The sequence below is a fragment of the Astyanax mexicanus genome, chromosome 5, assembly GCF_023375975.1.
Source record: "Astyanax mexicanus isolate ESR-SI-001 chromosome 5, AstMex3_surface, whole genome shotgun sequence".
Taxonomy (NCBI): Eukaryota; Metazoa; Chordata; class Actinopteri; order Characiformes; family Acestrorhamphidae; genus Astyanax; species Astyanax mexicanus.
This window is the reverse complement of record NC_064412.1, coordinates 11,684,286-11,701,994: the sequence shown is the minus strand read 5'-3', so window position 1 is coordinate 11,701,994 and position 17,709 is coordinate 11,684,286. Positions and strand designations below refer to the sequence as shown.

The 17,709-nt window shown below is 37.8% G+C and overlaps 1 protein-coding gene across 2 annotated transcripts in view; it reads left to right on the top strand.

The window, feature by feature from the left end:
- Nucleotides 1–579: 579 nt before the first annotated feature.
- Nucleotides 580–17,709, top strand: part of rap1gapb (RAP1 GTPase activating protein b) — a 144,105-nt gene continuing 126,975 nt past the window's right edge. For both annotated transcript variants that reach the window (XM_049479191.1, XM_049479190.1), the window contains exon 1: nucleotides 580–899. The gene's annotated coding sequence lies outside the window, so the exon portion shown is untranslated. The remainder of the gene's footprint in view (nucleotides 900–17,709) is intronic.

Sequence of the window (17,709 nt, the reverse complement as noted above, 5' to 3'; positions counted from 1 at the left end):
AAGCAGTTTAGCTTGGTTTGATGGCTTGTGATCATCCATCTTCCTCTTAATTATATTCCAGAGGATTTCAATTTGTTAAGTGGTCTCTTTTTTCCAGAGCTGTATATTGTATGTTTGCTCCACTTACAGCAGTGTTGAATAATATGAAAAGCCCATAGTTGTTTTTTTTAATCCTAGAATCATCTCTGCCTTTAATATTAAACTTTTTTTTTTAAACATTGTAAAGATATAATCCTAAATCTATGATTTTGGGAATTTTCTGTGTGAGCTGGGTTACTCATTTATGTATTTTTATGTCTTGCATTAATATTCTCAGATTTTATTTCTCAATTATGGACTGTAATTGATTTCAGAGCTGAGCCAGGCTTATTATATCAGTATACCCGCAGTGCTGCACTAAATGTGCGGATATTACTCTTCTTCTTCTTCTTCCCAATGTGAGTAATATTTAATGACGCTCCACCAACGCTCGAGTAGGCTGCTGATGCTCTTCACGAGAGGCAGCACGTGACCGCGCGAGCCAGCCTACTGGAGCACAGACTGGAGCTACAACTACAGCTTCTACACACACACACACGCACACACACACACAGAGCTGAGCTGGGAGGACTGAGAGGAGGCACACACATCCACACCGCGCTCATAGAGAGAAAGAGAGAGAAAGAGAGAGCAGGTTAGAGACACTGCTTTTCTAATCCTGCATTTATCGTGAATTCACTGCACTGAGCTTTAAAGTGTGCTCGCGCCGAGAGTGGCGTGCAGGAGGCAGTACCTGAGCGCGCGCGCGAACACACTCTCTTCTACACATCCCTCTTCTACAGCCACAGTGAAGCTGAGCATCTTCCAGATCCAGCATCAGCTGAGAGAGCTGCTCTCCTCTCTTCTTCACACCACTGAAGGTAAGAAAGAACTTTTGGAGGTGTTTTTAGAGAGCTGGAAGCTGGGAGAGATGATGAATTTCTTTATTCAGTTGGTTTATAAGTATATATTAATGAATAAATAGGGATAAGAAGAAATAAAAGCAGAACTAGTGAAGGTGGAGGATGCTAAGATCTCAGTTAGTGCAAGTTTACTTATACTAAAAACAATAAAAAATGGAATCTCCATGCACTCTTCTTGTATGTATGTCTATATGGATTTATCTTTAGGATTACAGAAGCGTAAAGTTTGGTTGTTTATATATATATATATATATATATATATATATATATATATATATCTTGTGGCAGCCCCAGTTCCAGCATTTCTGCATGATTTCCTTTGGTTGCACACCGGTTTTATCTTTATTGTTTCAGCTGTCCGTTGCCCAGTGAGGTACAGAATAACTCACCTCACATCACCACCCCTCGGTAATCCTGCAGCACACAGCCAGTGTAGCCTCTGAGGAAAGACCACGGCTGCTCTGCTCTGGACAAAGGTGCTTATTCCTACTGGGACGATGATGTGCACCAGAGCTTAAGCGAAAATCTCATGCCCATAGTTCATGTTCTTACAAAGGCTTTTCAGCACCACTTTGTTGTGCTAAGTCTTATTACAGCTGTGTTCTATTGGCTTAGTATTGTTGTCTTGAACTTGTGGCTTAGGGCTTGTCTATGTGTATATGTGTATGTGATGATTAGTACACATATATATACACACATGCTTTGCTATAAATTTTTTTCATACATCATAACCTTTAAACAGTGATTTTACTGGTTACCATGCATGCATTCATTCATTGCTGTGCTTTGCTGCGTAAATGTTTGTCAGGTTTTTTTAAATTTCTGTATCCACACCTTAACAACATTATTAGACATTAGATATATACTGTAGTCCCCATGTTTTCTCCTTCTTTCCATCCAGCAGAATCTGCCCAGCTTGGGTTCCCTGCTTGCCATTCCCTTTTTCCTCTTCTCCAGTGGAAGTTGCTGTGCTCTCCCTCTTTATCTTGACAGAAATCCTGCGCAAACACAGTCCTGTGTTGGCTTAATTGCTTGTGTAATGTGTCTGTAGCCAGAAGTGTCTGAATCTTTATTGCGCGTGGAGAGAGAGAGAGAGCGAGAGAGAGAGAGAGAGAGAGAGAGAGAGAGCAGGCCAGATTGTGTTTGCCCTGTGGACTGGTTCATTAAAGCAGGAAGTCAGTAGGGGCGATACATTTGGGCTGATAAGCAAATGGCTTGATGCATTTCCTCATTTTCTTGCCTCTTGCCATGCCTTTTCTCTGTATTTATTCCATCTCTCTTTCTCTCTTTCTCTCTCTCTCTGTATGTCTCCCACTCACCCTCACCACCTGTCTCTCTCTTATTTCTTTCTCTCCATCTCTTTCTCCTTCTCCTTTTTTTTAATCTTCCTCTCTTTGCTGCCCAGGGGCTAGCGTGGCTCCGTGGAATGTGTATGAAAAGAAATGGAGAGCTGTTGAGGTGGCACTGAGGGCTGGAGCTCCTGGAGCTATTTGCTGATTGTTTGCTCTCTCAGTGACCTCGCCAGTGTAATGGGGCTCCGGCGCTTTTTTCCACTGTATACGGGAAGCACTTTCGACAGCTCAATTTAGCTACTGGTCAAGGCTAAAGGTTTGTATTAGAGAACACATTTAATATTGCTAGAGATGCACCAAAAATAAATATTTGGTCTGAAACCAAAAGTGAACAAAATGAAACATTTGATTGAAGGCTGAATATTGAATTTCCAACACTTTTTTTTACTGGTTTCCATTAATTTTGCTACTTTTTCTTCATTGCTGCTTTAACAAAAAATTAGCGTTTTGATGTAACTCCCACCATCAAAAATGTTCTCAGGTCTGTTTATTAATGTCATTATTGGCTGAATGATTTTTGGTTGCTAAATATTCAGCCTTAATGTTTTTCCTTTCAAGGAGAGCCCATTCACATGAATGAGCTAACATACTGATTTTGTTTTAAAATAACTATTTATTTCGACCTCTTAAATTCTACTCAATATATGAAAGATCAATACAAATGCCAATTTCTAAATATTCCTTATAAGCTGCAACTGTGTAACTGCATCATTATTATGCTATTGTTTATCAGTGTCATTATATAAGAAAATCTTGACAATCTGTGACAATAATATCATTTATTGCAATTAATTTTAGGACAGTATATCGTCCAAAATAAAATGATAATTACAACAGGCCTAGGGTAAATAATTGTCTGAATCAGTCCCTCATAATTGGTTAGATTTTGCTTGCAGAAAGGCCTGCGCATTCATTGATGTGCTCATACAAACATGTGCATGTGCGTGCAACACAAATACCCACCAAGATACACCCCCTGGCCAGTGCCCTGTTTAGCGTAGAAGGTTTTAAATCTGCTAGTCAAAAGAAGCCTTAATGGTAAAGGACAAGGGCACACTTCAGTGTGTTTCAGGCTCTAGGCGAGGTGTATTTTCAGCACAGGCAAACAAGGCCAAGGATGCTGACTTTCTGCTGTGTTCATGGGTGCCGGTGCACAGGGGTGTGGGATGGTTTGGGGCTTGTACTCCTCATGTGGACAAGCTAATGTCAGCATATCAATCAGTGCTGGAATCGCACTTTAGCAAACAGGAAAACATCTTCACGTCAACTTCAGATCACCTCGGCATCGGCTTTAACAAACACTGTCCTCCCTGAGCCATGTAGTAAAAATCAATCTCCTCTGGAGCTTTTGTAGCACTATTGGCTGCTTCTGCGCCGTTCAATAGAATTACTTAAGACGGGCCAATTTACAAGCCCCTCTTTCTGCTGCAGATCTAGTGTTAAACACAATCAGCAGGTTCCCCCTGAATGACAGATTCATCGGCCTTCGTAAAGAGGATGAAATAGATTGCTTTGGAATTGCTTTTGTGGCTGCGGAATTACATCTTTGATTCTGTAGCACTTTTCATATCGCTGTAATGGAACAGAAAAATGTGCGCCGCATGCTTTACATGCGTTCGTGTTTCATTGAAAATATATAATGTGCAAATAGTTTTTAATCTGCTTGAGGCTAGAGAAGCTGCATCAGAAAAACGCTAGACAGAGTCTGATAGCCTGCATTACCATAACACTGGTGATTTGTTCAATGATGCCTGAACACAATACAACGGAAAAAATCTGTTTGAATGAGGTAGGATCTCTACGCTTTCCCATCCAGCGCTGCCTGTAATGTTATATCCATGTTTGGCTTAGATCTGCAGCAGCATGCCAATGATGCAATGTGTTGTTAGAAGCTTTCAAGTCTTGCAAAACAGACTTCTGCTTTTCATGCACGTGTCTGCTGGCTTTCATTGATCAGAAACATTGGACTGTCAGACTGTCGACTGACATATCACCTGAGTGACTAACCACAAACACAGTCTGAAACGTGGGAGAGGTGATAATCAAAAATATGCCAAGTAGACCCGTGCGAAACAACGTGGGATGTTGAGGCAGTGAAGCTGTTAAAGCTCATAATTGTATTAAAAACTGTGGACATTTAAAAATGCGGTGAACTTTTTTCAGTCCAGTAACTATTGCTCAGTCTAACTGTCTAATCCCCAGACTTCAGAGTCCTGACCCATCACCATTGCACTCTGGAACACTTTTATGGACATTTTTTACCTATATTTTATAAATATGATGTTTTTTTTTTTATAATTTTATAAAAAAAAATTCCCATTTTCTTCCTAATGTAGCACAGCCAAATCCCCAAACCGCTCTCTAGGCCTCCCCCTATCACTAGTAATGCCCCAACACACCAGAATGGCGAAGACTAACACATGCTTCCTCCGATACATGTGAAGTCAGCCACCGCTTCTTTTCGAGCACTTAGAGGACAGTGCAGCGGCTCGGTTCTGATACATCAGCTCACAGACGCCCTGTGCTGTGGACATCACCATTTAGTGATGTGGGGAGAGAGCGCCATCTACCCACCCGGAGGGAGCAGGGCCAATTTTGCTCCCTCTGAGCGCCGGCAGCTTGATGGTAAAGCTGCATGAGTGGGGGTTTGAACCTGCGACCTTTCGCTCATAGTAGCAGCGCTTTAGGCACCCCATGATGTTTTTTTATACCATTAAGTGTTTCCTACAATTAGATTTAAACAATTGCAGTATATCACTTTGCTTACAGAATCACGCTATACTGAATCGGAACCCCTGTTTTGTGATACACATCATATCACCCAGTTTTTGCCAAAAAACAACCCTAATAGTGGCTAAAATGGAGAAACATCTAGAAGGTTTTTGGTGGAGCGCAACGTTTTACTCCTGAAGCCTTCAGGGCATGTCAGATGGACTCTCTGGAAGTTCGCAAAAAGTCTGCAAAAAGTCTTACAGCCTCCCTTAAGTCCTGGATGAGTGGCAGAATTAGACAGCCCAGTGGCCCTGAGGGCTTTCTGGGTAATGTGCAAGTTAAACCTAAGAGTTCAGAGAAGTCCAGAGTTAAGGACTTCTGTTCTGAATATAAAGGTCAGAACATCTCCATATTAATGCTAATTTATACCAGCTTTGTATGAATATATACTACTGGTCAAATATTTTAGAACAGCGGTTTTAACCTTTTTAACTGCGCAACCCCCTTGTAGACTCCAAAAAAAATTACGACCCCCCCCCATCTCAGAAACCCAATAAACTCTAGAGGTTCCACTCATTGTGACCAAAACGATCAACTCAGAAATAAAGTAGGAAATGGACAGCCAGCAGTAGATACAGATGGTGGTTCTTGGGGTGTTCTGGTGTATGAGCTATTTACAGAGTCAGGCAGGTAAAGGTGCTCACAGTTAGCGCTCTTATGCTGCTTCTTAAATTTACTTATAGCTATGTGAATTTTTATTCCACATACTGCATCACCTGATTCACTACAGGGCACATGCTTTTACCCCCCTTGCTTATATTCTAAACCCATACAGAATTTTGCGGCTATCTCAATGTTTTTTTGTTGTTATTTCACGGCTAATGCGAGTACTGTAAACCAGAAGTAGCGTCTTGGGCCGCGAGGTCCACTGTAATACTGCTCGAGTGGAAACGCGAAAGCGAAGGGTATTTTATCTGAAATTTCAGTTTGTTTTAGTTAGTTTTTATGACCGCTCAGTACAATTCCAGTTAGTTACCGGTTTTTCTTTTTACCTTTTTTTTTTTTTTTTTACCATTTCTATTAGTTTTAATTAATGAAAATGTTTTTACACTTTCAGTTTTCGTTATTTCATTTTTGTTAATGTTGATAACCTTAGTCCAGTGTTAAGCTGAGCTAAAGGAGTTGCCATGTGGGTCAGCCAGACCTTTTCCTGTAGCAGTCTTTTGAATGTGTAGGAAATAGTACTCACAGATCAGCTGTAATTTCTCTAAATAAAAGGCTTATTCTTGTTTTCTAGATTTGTGTTATGATAAAAGTGTGAATGTTCTGTGTGTAAGTATGTAAATGCTACATTAGCGAGTTTAATAACACGATTTGTTCCAGCACTGCTTTAGTACAGACAAAAGCCTTTGTTAATTGATAAACATATTAAAATCCATTTTAAAGCCCATTACCATTCCATTGCTACTTACAATTTTTAAGCTGTAAACCAATGAATTGTTGCTAAAAACAACCCCCTCTTTTTTTAACAATATATGATATTTTTTTTCTAATATAAAAAGCATGATTTTATAATTACCAAGAAAATATTTTTTGGGTATGAGGCCTAGTCAACATAGTCAACTTAACATCAAGTAAACAGCAGTGTAGCAGCAATGTCAGTGTGAAACCTGATCACTGTCCTGCATTAGAGGAAAAAAAAAATCAATAAGCCATACTAATAGAGCTTTAAAGCTATAATGAAGGACCAGTAGCCAAGTAGCATCGTCCCTCTACCTTACAGTACTGGAGAAAGGTCTTGAGCTCATGGTAGAAAAAAAAAAACTAATTGTATAAGATGACAGCGAGTTAAATGCCAGAGCTCAAATGGGAATTTTAAAGCTTCATTATTAGAACAGTTATAAAAATCAAATCTTTAATATCATTCCTCACTGTTTGGGTATGTAGATTAAAAATACTTAATAAATGTAGAGTACATTTAATAGCTACCAAGTAGATTAGCTCAGTCTTTATAGTTTTAATCTCTACTGGGAGGAAAAAAAGTGATTTATGCGGACGTGTGCAACTATCAGAGGATTTCAGTATCCCAGAAGACGGTTTGTTAGGGGGGAATAAGGGGAATTTTAAACAGTCTTTTCACCTCTAAGGGGAGGACCAGGGCTCATATGTCACATGCTCCATATAACAGCCTGAAAATCAAGGCTAAACTCTCCAGATAATGTTAGATAAATGTTTGTCTGCCTATCGTCTCCTGCAGTGGAATATTTGTAAGAACAGATGCATGAGCTGATGGTTGTCATTATCTTCTGGTTTTCTTTGTTCTTCTTCTTCTTTAGCAGCACAGAACAAATAGCTGCCTTGTCCTTTCTTTACAGACATTTAAATAACAGTGCTTTCAGTTTTGTCATGTCTGTTATATTTTATTCAAGCTGGTAATGGTGGGCATGTACTTGTCCTGTCCTATTTCCTCTTTAAGAGGAAATATATGTGAATGTGGTCCTTTATATTTTTAATAGTGCTGTTCCGTTAATAGAGGACTAGAGTGTGGGGTTGTAAAAGTGACTGGTTGGTCACCGTGCGGAGCAGAGCTTCTTCAATTAAATGAGGATGCAAGACACTCAACAGTGTAAATCAAGGAAATGAGAAAAGGCCAATGGCTGTGCAAGTGCAGGTCTCAGAAAATGCAAATATGAAGACTAATGGTATGAATCCTTGAGCAGATAAAGTAAATTTATGTAAAGATGAACCGTGATTAAAAAAAAATATATATTCTAGCTTAAAGAAAAAGCAATTAAAAAACTACAGTTTAAAAAATATATATATTCATTGAACACTTTTTTTTTTAAATCCCAGCAGACAAACCAACAAATTACAATGCATTTACCTCTTTAGTGCAATTTTAAACATGGATTTACTTGAACAGTGCTATTCTTGTCGTAATTGTACCGCAGCTATAAATCTACCTCAGTAATGCTAATTAAATCACTGATGTGAGTGAAACTTACACAAAAAAATTGCCAAGTCAAGTCAAGTAGTTTTATTGTGAATACTGCATATGTACAGGACATACAGAGAATTGAAATTACGTTACTCAGAATTGAAGGGTAACCAAACAAATTCTAAGGCTAAATTAGCTCAACTATCATTACTATCCTTGTCCCAGCTCATATCTGTCATCTAGAAAACTGATATTAAGCATAATTTTATGTGGAATGCTTCATTTTTTCTACTTTGTGTGAGTAGAGTATAAAAAAGAACTTAAACCTGTCATTTGTTTGTTTGCTCTCTGTTAGCTCTCTCGCTCGTACAGAATGCAGCTTTGAGTGTTATAGTTCATAATTAATTGATTTGTCTAATTCAAAAACATGCAAAACGTTCGTCTGTCCCTAATGTTAATACCACACTTTATATTGGATAAACAAATCATGCCTTCAATCAACACTATGTACAATTTTTACATTAAAATAATACAACATATTACACATATATCGTTTAAGCATCGTCATCACGATGTGTGCATGTACAATAGTCACATCCCTGGATGTGCGATGTCACTTAAGGCAATTATATTAAACACATCATGTTGCAATGTTTAGGTAGACACACAGTGCTGTCTCTGTGTCTATGTGAGTGACAGGCTGCTGCTGCCTGAGAACCACAGTTTTGCAGTGCAGATATTTCCAGTTACAGCTGAATCCCCACTTTTAACTTTTTTAAACGCTCTTATTTACCTTTAAAAAAGCCATTTAAATGCCTGATTTAAAGGGCCGATTACTGTTGTTTTGCTGTTTTCCTCAGGTTTGGAGTACTCAGCGCTGACTCAGCTCTTGATCAGTCCAGACGCGAGACAGCACACGGGTGGGGGCTGGGCTGGTGACGTCATGGGACCTTCATTGTTTAATATCGCGAAATATATAGTTGAAAAAAGAACATTTGTGATGTAAAAAATGTCCAATATTGTCCAACCCTACTATGCTGTGTTATACGTAATCATTGAACAGTGTTGTGATATTGTGACTAGCATATAAGCTTGTGTGTACTGTTTTAGCTAATGGATAGTATTTAATTGTGCCTAGCCCGTATAGATATATAGGCACTACAATGGTTCTGCTCCACTGTGTGAAAAAAATGAACAATACTGTTTCACAAATACAAAATTAGGTAACATTGTGAATGTCACACGATCCTAATGGGCTGTATGCTCTGCATTTTACACAAGCACTTGTTTGTGTTTCCTAATGACTGTGACAGTCGTTACCCTTCGTCTCATTAGAAGGATTGTGTTGAAGCCTTTACACACCAAGTTTGGCTCATTTGTGGGATTTGTGTCATCTTTTGACAGCAAAAATACAACATTAGTTCATTCCCCATCTGTTCAGTTATTGTAAACTTTCGAAAGTGACGTAACCTCATGTCACCCATCACTATCACTGCTGTCTGTGGTGTTGGTATGGCGACAGTCAAGATGATGGAGCAGCTGTGTCCTGGCAACTATAGGTCTTTAGCTTCATGTGTGATGTCTCACAACTCAGCTGATGGATGTCCAGGCTGTGTGAAAGCGTCATAAAGTTAATTCTTTTGTGAGGGGTTGAAATTCTTTCACTCTATGTTGTCACTCTGTGTTGTTTGTCATTATATTCACCATGTGAGAAATAGTGGTGCAGTTTTGGTGTATTGCCCTTTTGCATAAGGCATGTCCTTGTACATTCATGGTGTAAGAAAATAGCAATATATCTCAAATTTTCACAATATTATGTATTTTCAATATATCCACAGATTTCTCTTCAGATTCCACTGAACTTCATGAAACTACATTTTACAACTACAAGTACATTTTATTTTACTCAAATGCAACGCTTTGTATGCAGCAGGCAAAAGTTGGCAATACTTTGCAAAGAAAGAGATTTATAGAATGTTTATATCCAGTTTTATATACTGTACATATTGAGAAGTGAGAAATAAATTGGATATTTTTCAGTATCCTAGGTATTACATGCAGAAGAACAATAAGGAGTTTCTCATTGGTGATTGGTGGGAGTTTCCTGATTGCACGGTATCCAGTGCCTTTTACATGTCTGTTTGCATATACAGTATTGTGGCGATGCTGAATATGAAGGGGGGCTTAGGAGCTCTCAGGGGAGCTCTCAGCATGCTATATGGCCAGCCCTGCTGCTTTTATGGTATTATGGTATTTTATGTAGTTTGTTGGTGATGTATGTTTGTTCTTTCATTTAGTTTAGCTGTGGTGGTTCCACTGGTGGAGTATTAAAACAGAGACAAGTTGACAATACTTTGCAAAGAAAGAGACACAAAACAGGTTTATATACTTCCAATATGGGCAAGTAGGTCATATTGTACAGTCTATTCTACAGGATTATAGAGATCATGATCAGAAGAACAGTTGTTGCCTGGTGTGTTGTGAACATGCACAAATATAACATGGGTTACTCAGTTACACTCAAAGAAACTCCAAGAAATTTCAAAGTGTAGTGCAGTAGCAGTGTTTCAGCCTGGAGTGACATTCTCCTTATAACAGTCATGGTTCTAAAGCTGTTATTGCTACATAGTGTTATTTTAAACTTTTTTAACAAGTAGGATACCTAGGTAAAAAAATCTGCTACTTTCATATTCCATAAATACTTTTTGAAGCCCAGTCTATGTTCATTTAAATTCTCTACTACACTGTATTATAATTCCTATGTGTGTGTGTGTGCTTAGCCACAGACTTCTGAAGAATGATGTGGAATGTAAAATCATCTATGGACACTCTCTCTCTCCCTTTCTCTTTCTCTCTCCCCCACCTATCTGTATATCCCTCATTCTGACTCTTTTTAACTTTTTCCTTTCTCTCTCCTCTGTCTCTCTCTCTTTATACCTCTTCCTCTCGATCTTTCTGTCTCATCTGTCTCTCTCTGTTTTTGCATCTCTCTCTGTCTCTTTCTTTCTCTCTTTCACTCTCCTTCCTCTCTCTCTCTCCCCATCAATCTTTCTATCTCTTATTCTGACTCTTTTTTTTATCTTTCTTTCTCTCTCCCCCTCTGCCCCTCTGACTGTTTCTTTCTGTCTTGTTCTCTCTCCATGTCCTCCTCCCTCTCTCTGTCTCTCTCTTTCTGACTGATTTTATCTTACTTTCACTCTCCTCCATCTGTCTTTCTCTCTTTATGCCTCTTCCTCTCTACCTTTCCTTCTCTCTCTCTTTCTGACTCTCTCTATCTTTATTTCTCTCTCCCCTCTGTCTCTCTCTTTCTGATTCTTTCTCTCTATCTTTCTCCCTCTCCCCTGTCTGTCACTTTCTCCTCTTTCTACCTGTCTATCTTTGACTCTTTCTCTATATCTTTCTTTTTCTCTCTCTCTCCTCTTTCTATCTTTCTCTCTCTATCTTCCCTGTCTATCTGTCTACCTCTATTTGTCTCTTTCTTTCTGTCTCTTTCTCATCCCCTTCTTTCTCTTCTCTGTCTATCTGTATTTCTCTCTTTCTGACTCTTTCTCTCTATCTTTCTCTCTCTCCCCTGTCTATCTCTCTCTTTCTGTCTCTTTCTCTCCCCCTCCCCCTCTCTTTGTCTGTCTGTTTCTCCTTTATCTACCTATCTCTCTCTCTCTCTCTCTGTGTGTGGACGAGGTGCGTGTATAAAGTAAGGGATTGGTTTTGGAGGAGTCAGTGGGGACAGTGCTGGAGTGCAGTGTGAATAATTATTAATCAGTGTAATGGCTTAAGTCCTGAAACAGGGGAACACATGGAGATGGCAGTGAGACAGGAGCTCCCAGATTGGTCAGAGCCGCCCGCTGAGAAGAGAAGCAGGCCTGGGGCTTTGCTGTCTCTGTCTTTAACGTTCTGTCTCTTTTACACACCCTCTCACTCTCAGCTTTATTCTCTCTGTGACCTTTCCTTGATCTGCACGTCTGTTCCTTTATCTCTCTTCTCTGTTCTTCTCTCTTCGGACCCCAAGTCAGGCATTATCAGCTTGACCACTGCTGACCGCCACAATTTTGATAGATCGTTTTTATTATTTTGGAGGTTTCAGTTCTTTTTTTATTTTGTTCTTCTCTTGTTGCTCCTCTTTATCTGCATCTCAGTGTGCAATGCTTTTTTGTCTTTTCTCCCTTCTCCTTTTGCTGTATCTCTTTCTCTCTCTCTCTCTCTCTCTCTTCCTCTGCAGCAGAGCTCTCTGTAATACTACATTCCCCCGCTCTGCTTGAAACCGACCTAGTGTAAAATGACACCAAGATAAAATAACGTAGCTTATCATTGCTGTGATTTCTGCAGCTGATATGATCTCCCCGCTGCCTCTCTCTCTGTCCACTGGAGCTCAGCACTCCTCCTTCCCTGCCACAGCATGTGTGGAGCCAAATGTCTTTACTGCTGATAGATGCAGTGCGTGTAGGGGTGGGCAGAATGACAGCGTGTTATCATTACTGTGATATATAACACCACAGCAATTGCATACTGAGTCATAAAATACTTCTTATCTGCATATATTCAAGAGGCAGAGATCTATGATCTGCCCGCAAAATATTCGTCTGAAGCAACTCTGGCAGAACACTTGCAAAAAATGTGGACAGTGCATCCTACTGCTTGGAGAACTAACCATAAGCGTATGGTAGATGTACACTGTGTGGAATAAAGTATTAGGACATCTGCTTGTTTACTGTTTCTTATGAAGTTATATTTATTAAAAAGAGTCCAGCCTACTTTTCTTCTTGGAGTAACTATCTCTACTGTCCAGGGAAGGGCTTTTTTCCAAGGTTTTGGTGCATTGCTGTGAGGATTCAATTGTATTTGGTGCATTTCTGTAATTTTCTATAATTGGCTATATGTGCATCCATACTGCAAACATATATGCTTTATATATGTAGAAATTAAGCCATAAATGTCTATTATGTTGTTAAATTTATTGAGTCTGGTAAAGCCAGACTCACCTACACTGGTAGACTGGTCCATTCTCCCAGACTAATTCTTCTCAGACTGCCTTCATTGATTTTAGATCAGTCTAAAGGACCAGAAGTAAAGCAAATCTTTCCACTGGATAACCAGTTTGTCCAGTAAGTTTAATGTTTGTGAACCAAAGCTACTAACAAGCTTGACTGTCTGTCTGATATTACACCACTAAATCTTGAGGATTTCTATTCAAGCATTACATAAAAAAGCTTTCATGTTTGATAAGGAACATTACTAAAAAAAGCATAACTGTAATTGTTATAGAAAATATAAAAAATATATAGTCTGCTAAATCTGCTAATGTCAAAATATATTGAATAAAATCATAAAATTGGCTCTTTCCTGAACTTCATTTTAAAATCAATATATGCCTGAATACAAATCAGACAGTTCATGTTTTCCAAATCTTTAGTTTTTATTATGTTTGTTTGATTTTATGTCTATTTTTTTAAGCATGCAGAACATGATTCCTGTTGCTGATCTGAAATTATTAAGTGGAGTAGAGTGTGAACAGGCAGCTTCTGATTTCAAAGCCCTCAAATTTTCAGATCTGTTCCTGCAGTTTAGCCCTGCCTTCCCACAATATAGCAGAAAAAAAATATTCCTGGTGGAAATTTTCATTTTCAAGAATAGCAGAATGTAATCCTGATCCATAAGGTGACACTTGACTTTACTTTACTTTATTAATCCCCAGTAGGGAAAATTATTTATTAAAGTTTTATTTATTAACATTACCAATTGCTTGTTTTTTTTATTAACCTTTATTAAAACTATTATAAGGTCTAATGTTTATTTTTGCTATCACAGTTAAAAAAACAAATGCATTTGGAGCCTCTTTTTAAATGGGGCACTGCTGTTTTGCTAGAGCATTTTGTCCCTAAATATTAAGCTACGTATCAGGATATTTCTGGTGTACTGTGAAAATGCCTTCAAGTATCAGATTTTATTTTTGCTGTATCGCCCACCCGTAGATGTGTCCGATGAAAGCTGCCATGTATTTGCGTCGCGGACGTAATGAATGGCTTTGATGAGTGCTTTTGATGATATGATAATTCCATCCACTTGTCATCTAAACATGTCCAAAGGGGATCGCTTGGTCTTCATTGAAATGCACATATAAATGGGAGACGGGCGAGGGCGGCGGGGATTCTGGAGGGGAAGGGAGGGAGCGTTTCAGAAGAGGTGAAGCAGAATTGCCTTATATAATTACCACAAATAAGAGTGCTGCACAGCCTTCTGCTTGGTTGCCATCTGTTTAGTTGTGAGGTCGACTTCTCGACCCTGTCCTCCGTAATGAAGCGCTGTTCACACTTCTGACTGGTTGACTGGTATGTGTGTGAGAGAGAGAGAGAGGAGACGGGCGTATGTGTGGTTATTTCACTGTCCAGTGGTCCAGAGCCAAAACAAATTCATGTAAATGAAGTTGGGGATTCACTGGTTGTAGCGTATGATTTGATTTTTAGAGCAGAGTCAATTTAATATGCATCCAATAATGGAATTTTTCAGCATCCTTGGCCTCCAAAGATTAGTCTGAGTGAGTGCTGCCATTTCAGAACTATGTAGAAGATGTTTATATATATATATATATATATATATATATATATATATATATATATATATATATATATATATATATATATATATATATATATATATATCTTTTTGCACCAGAAGTGGCATAATGTTATCCAAAAGCAGTGTGTAAGACTGGTGGAGGAGAACATGATGCCAGGATGCATGAAAACTGTGAATAAAAACCAGAGTTATTCCTCCAAATATTGATTTCTGAACTCGTAAAACCTTATGAATATGAACTTGCTTTCTTTGTATAAATTGAGGTCTAAAAGCTTGGCATTTTTTTTTTATTTCAGCCATTTCTCATTTTCTGCAAATAAATGCTCTAAATGACAATATCTTTATTTGGAATTTGGGAGAAATGTTGTCTGTAGTTTATAGAATAAAACAACAATGTTAATTTTACTTAAACATAAACCTTTAAATAGCAAAATTAGATAAACTGATTCTCTGTATACTGTATACTCAAAAGTGGAACCTATTAAAAGGTTAGAAATAAGCATGTTTTAGCCTTATGTGGAGGATTTTTCTGTACTATTTAGACCCATTTTTGCTTGAATGTACAAAGGTTTTATCAGCAGTAGCTCATTTGAATAGTTTCTTTTTAATGGGACTGACCACAGCTATTTTAAAGCGGTTGGTGTGATGGCCAACAGCTTCTTAGTGTTAACCCCGGTGACTCTGTGTCTATGAGAAACTTATCTGAAGGTTTTTTTCTTCTGGCCTCTTCACACTAGGGAGCTAACAAAGCTTTCTGAGTCTGCAACAAAGCACTTTGGTAAATTGCTGTGGATAAGAGCATCTGCTCAGTGGCATTAATGGAAATGCAAACACTGACCTGCTAATAGCTGTGATGCTGCACGGGGCTAATCGCTTTATTAACTGTGTCAATTAATGTGTCTGCTGGATAAACAGTTATTAGCATATTTCAGTACCAGGTCATGACACACTGTGGGTGAACACCCGTACGTATAATACTGTATGTGATAGTATGTGAGATAAAAAGGATTATATTTAAATCTAGAGTGTAATGTTTTATTCCATTGTCATGTGCACGCTATGTAAATGTACAGTATATGGGCAGGAAATTACATCTACAGGAAATTACATCTACAGGAAATTATACAACATTTCATTCTACTGTAAATGCAGAGGCATTAGTATGGAGTCGGTCCCTCTTTTTGCAGCCTTGACGGCAGGTTTAAAACTCTGCAGTTACTGAGACAGGCTGACCGCATGGCTAATTGCTTGTTTTTTATAATACATCTGTGGAGGTGGAACTGAATGAAACCCCTGAATTTTGCCTACGTATTAAATGCACTGTCTAGGCCTAGGTCACAATACCTGTTTTAGTGCCTGAATAATTTACAGTAATGAAGTAAGTTATAGAAGCAGTTATTGTCAGTTCATTTTAGATTGTTTTATACCACTGACATAATGATAAAAGATCAATAAATCGTTGCACACTTTTAAAGAGCAATTAACCTTCAATTATCTTTAAACCATTTTAAAGGATATTGCTTGCTTTTTTTTTTTTGCTTGCTTTTTTATTTATTTTGAGCAGAAGATATACAGTACAGCTACTCAAAAAGGAGTGGGAAGAAGAAAACTTATTTAAACCCACCCCTTTCTTCAAAATTAACATAACTTACATAGCTTACATAGCCACTTCCCATCGACTTACATTAGATGAATCTTAACAACAGAGAAAATTAAATTTACAAATACTTAGAATCCTCTGACCTAGATACCAACAGCGATAGTAAAGAAAGTTCTAATACTATACACAAGCAGCCCTCATACCAACAATGGTAAGAGGGCAACCATACTAGTTACGGTAACAAAGAAAAAAAGAACAAAACAAACATACAAAGCACATACCAACAGTGATAAGAGAACAACAAAACATGCAATGGTAAGGAAAGGAAACAATCATAATAAACAGATACCCACAATAACTTTTTTTTTAAGTCCCAATCACTCTATACTGATCCCAAACCATCTTTTTATAATGTAACTTAAATTTATGAATACTTTGGGCTTATAATAATTCTTCACCAAAATAACAATTAATTTTGTCAATTTTGTTAAAAAAAGGTTTGACAAATGTATTGTAACTGTTTTCCTTACTTATTACATAAAATGCAGAGTTTTTTGCATTTTATGTTTTATTGATGTTAATTGATGAAGTTTCTGAATCAGTTTCTCTGATTTTGCTATTTATAGGTATATGTTTGATTAATAAATAAATAAACATCATTGTTTTATTTCATAAACTACAGCCAACATTTCTCCCAAATTCCAAATAAAAATATTCTCATTTAGAGCATGTATTTGCAGAAAATAAGAAATGGCTGAAATAACAAAAAAGATGCAAAGTTTTCAGACCTCAAATAATGCAAAGAAAACAAGTTCATATTCATAAAGTTTTATGAGTTTAGAAATCAATATTTAAAGGATGCATCTTTGCATCCTTCACAAGTTTTACACACTGCTTTTGGATAACTTTATGCCACTCCTGGTGCAAAAGTTTAATCAGTTCAGCTTGGTTTGATGGCTTTTTTCCAGAGACATATATATATATATACGGTATATATATGAATAATTTGTCATATTGACAATTTATTGTTATTTTGGTGAAGAACTATAATAAGCCCATATCATTTTTTTTTTACCTCTATCTGCTCTATATCTGAGGGTATTTTCAGATTTTTGTTTGTATTTTTAATTATTTGCAATTAATAAAAGTATTCTGACATTTAGAAGATAAAATATTTAAAATATCCTAAATGAATAAATCATAACTAACATAAAAACACTGTTTTAAACCCATTTAAGATATATGAGCTACTCTATATATCACTAAGAAAGGCATAATGGGTATTATTGAGGTCATATGTCGATAATGTAATTATATTGACTGGTCTAGTGCTGCTTTAATTGTGGTCTCCTGATTAACCCGTTAAAACTCAAGCAGCGAGTTTCGATTAATAAACTGTTCATTTAGTACTCTGACTGCAGAGTGTTTGACGCGGCTGCTTGTAGCAGATTTAGAGAGCTCCGGGCGAGAAAGCCAGCAGTTGATATTGACTGCTGTAACAGGTCGCCTGCTGTGCTGTTTCATTGACTGCTGCACATGTAAATTAATGAGCAGATCGCATATGCTTGCAGCGCTGCAGGTTGAGCTCCACAT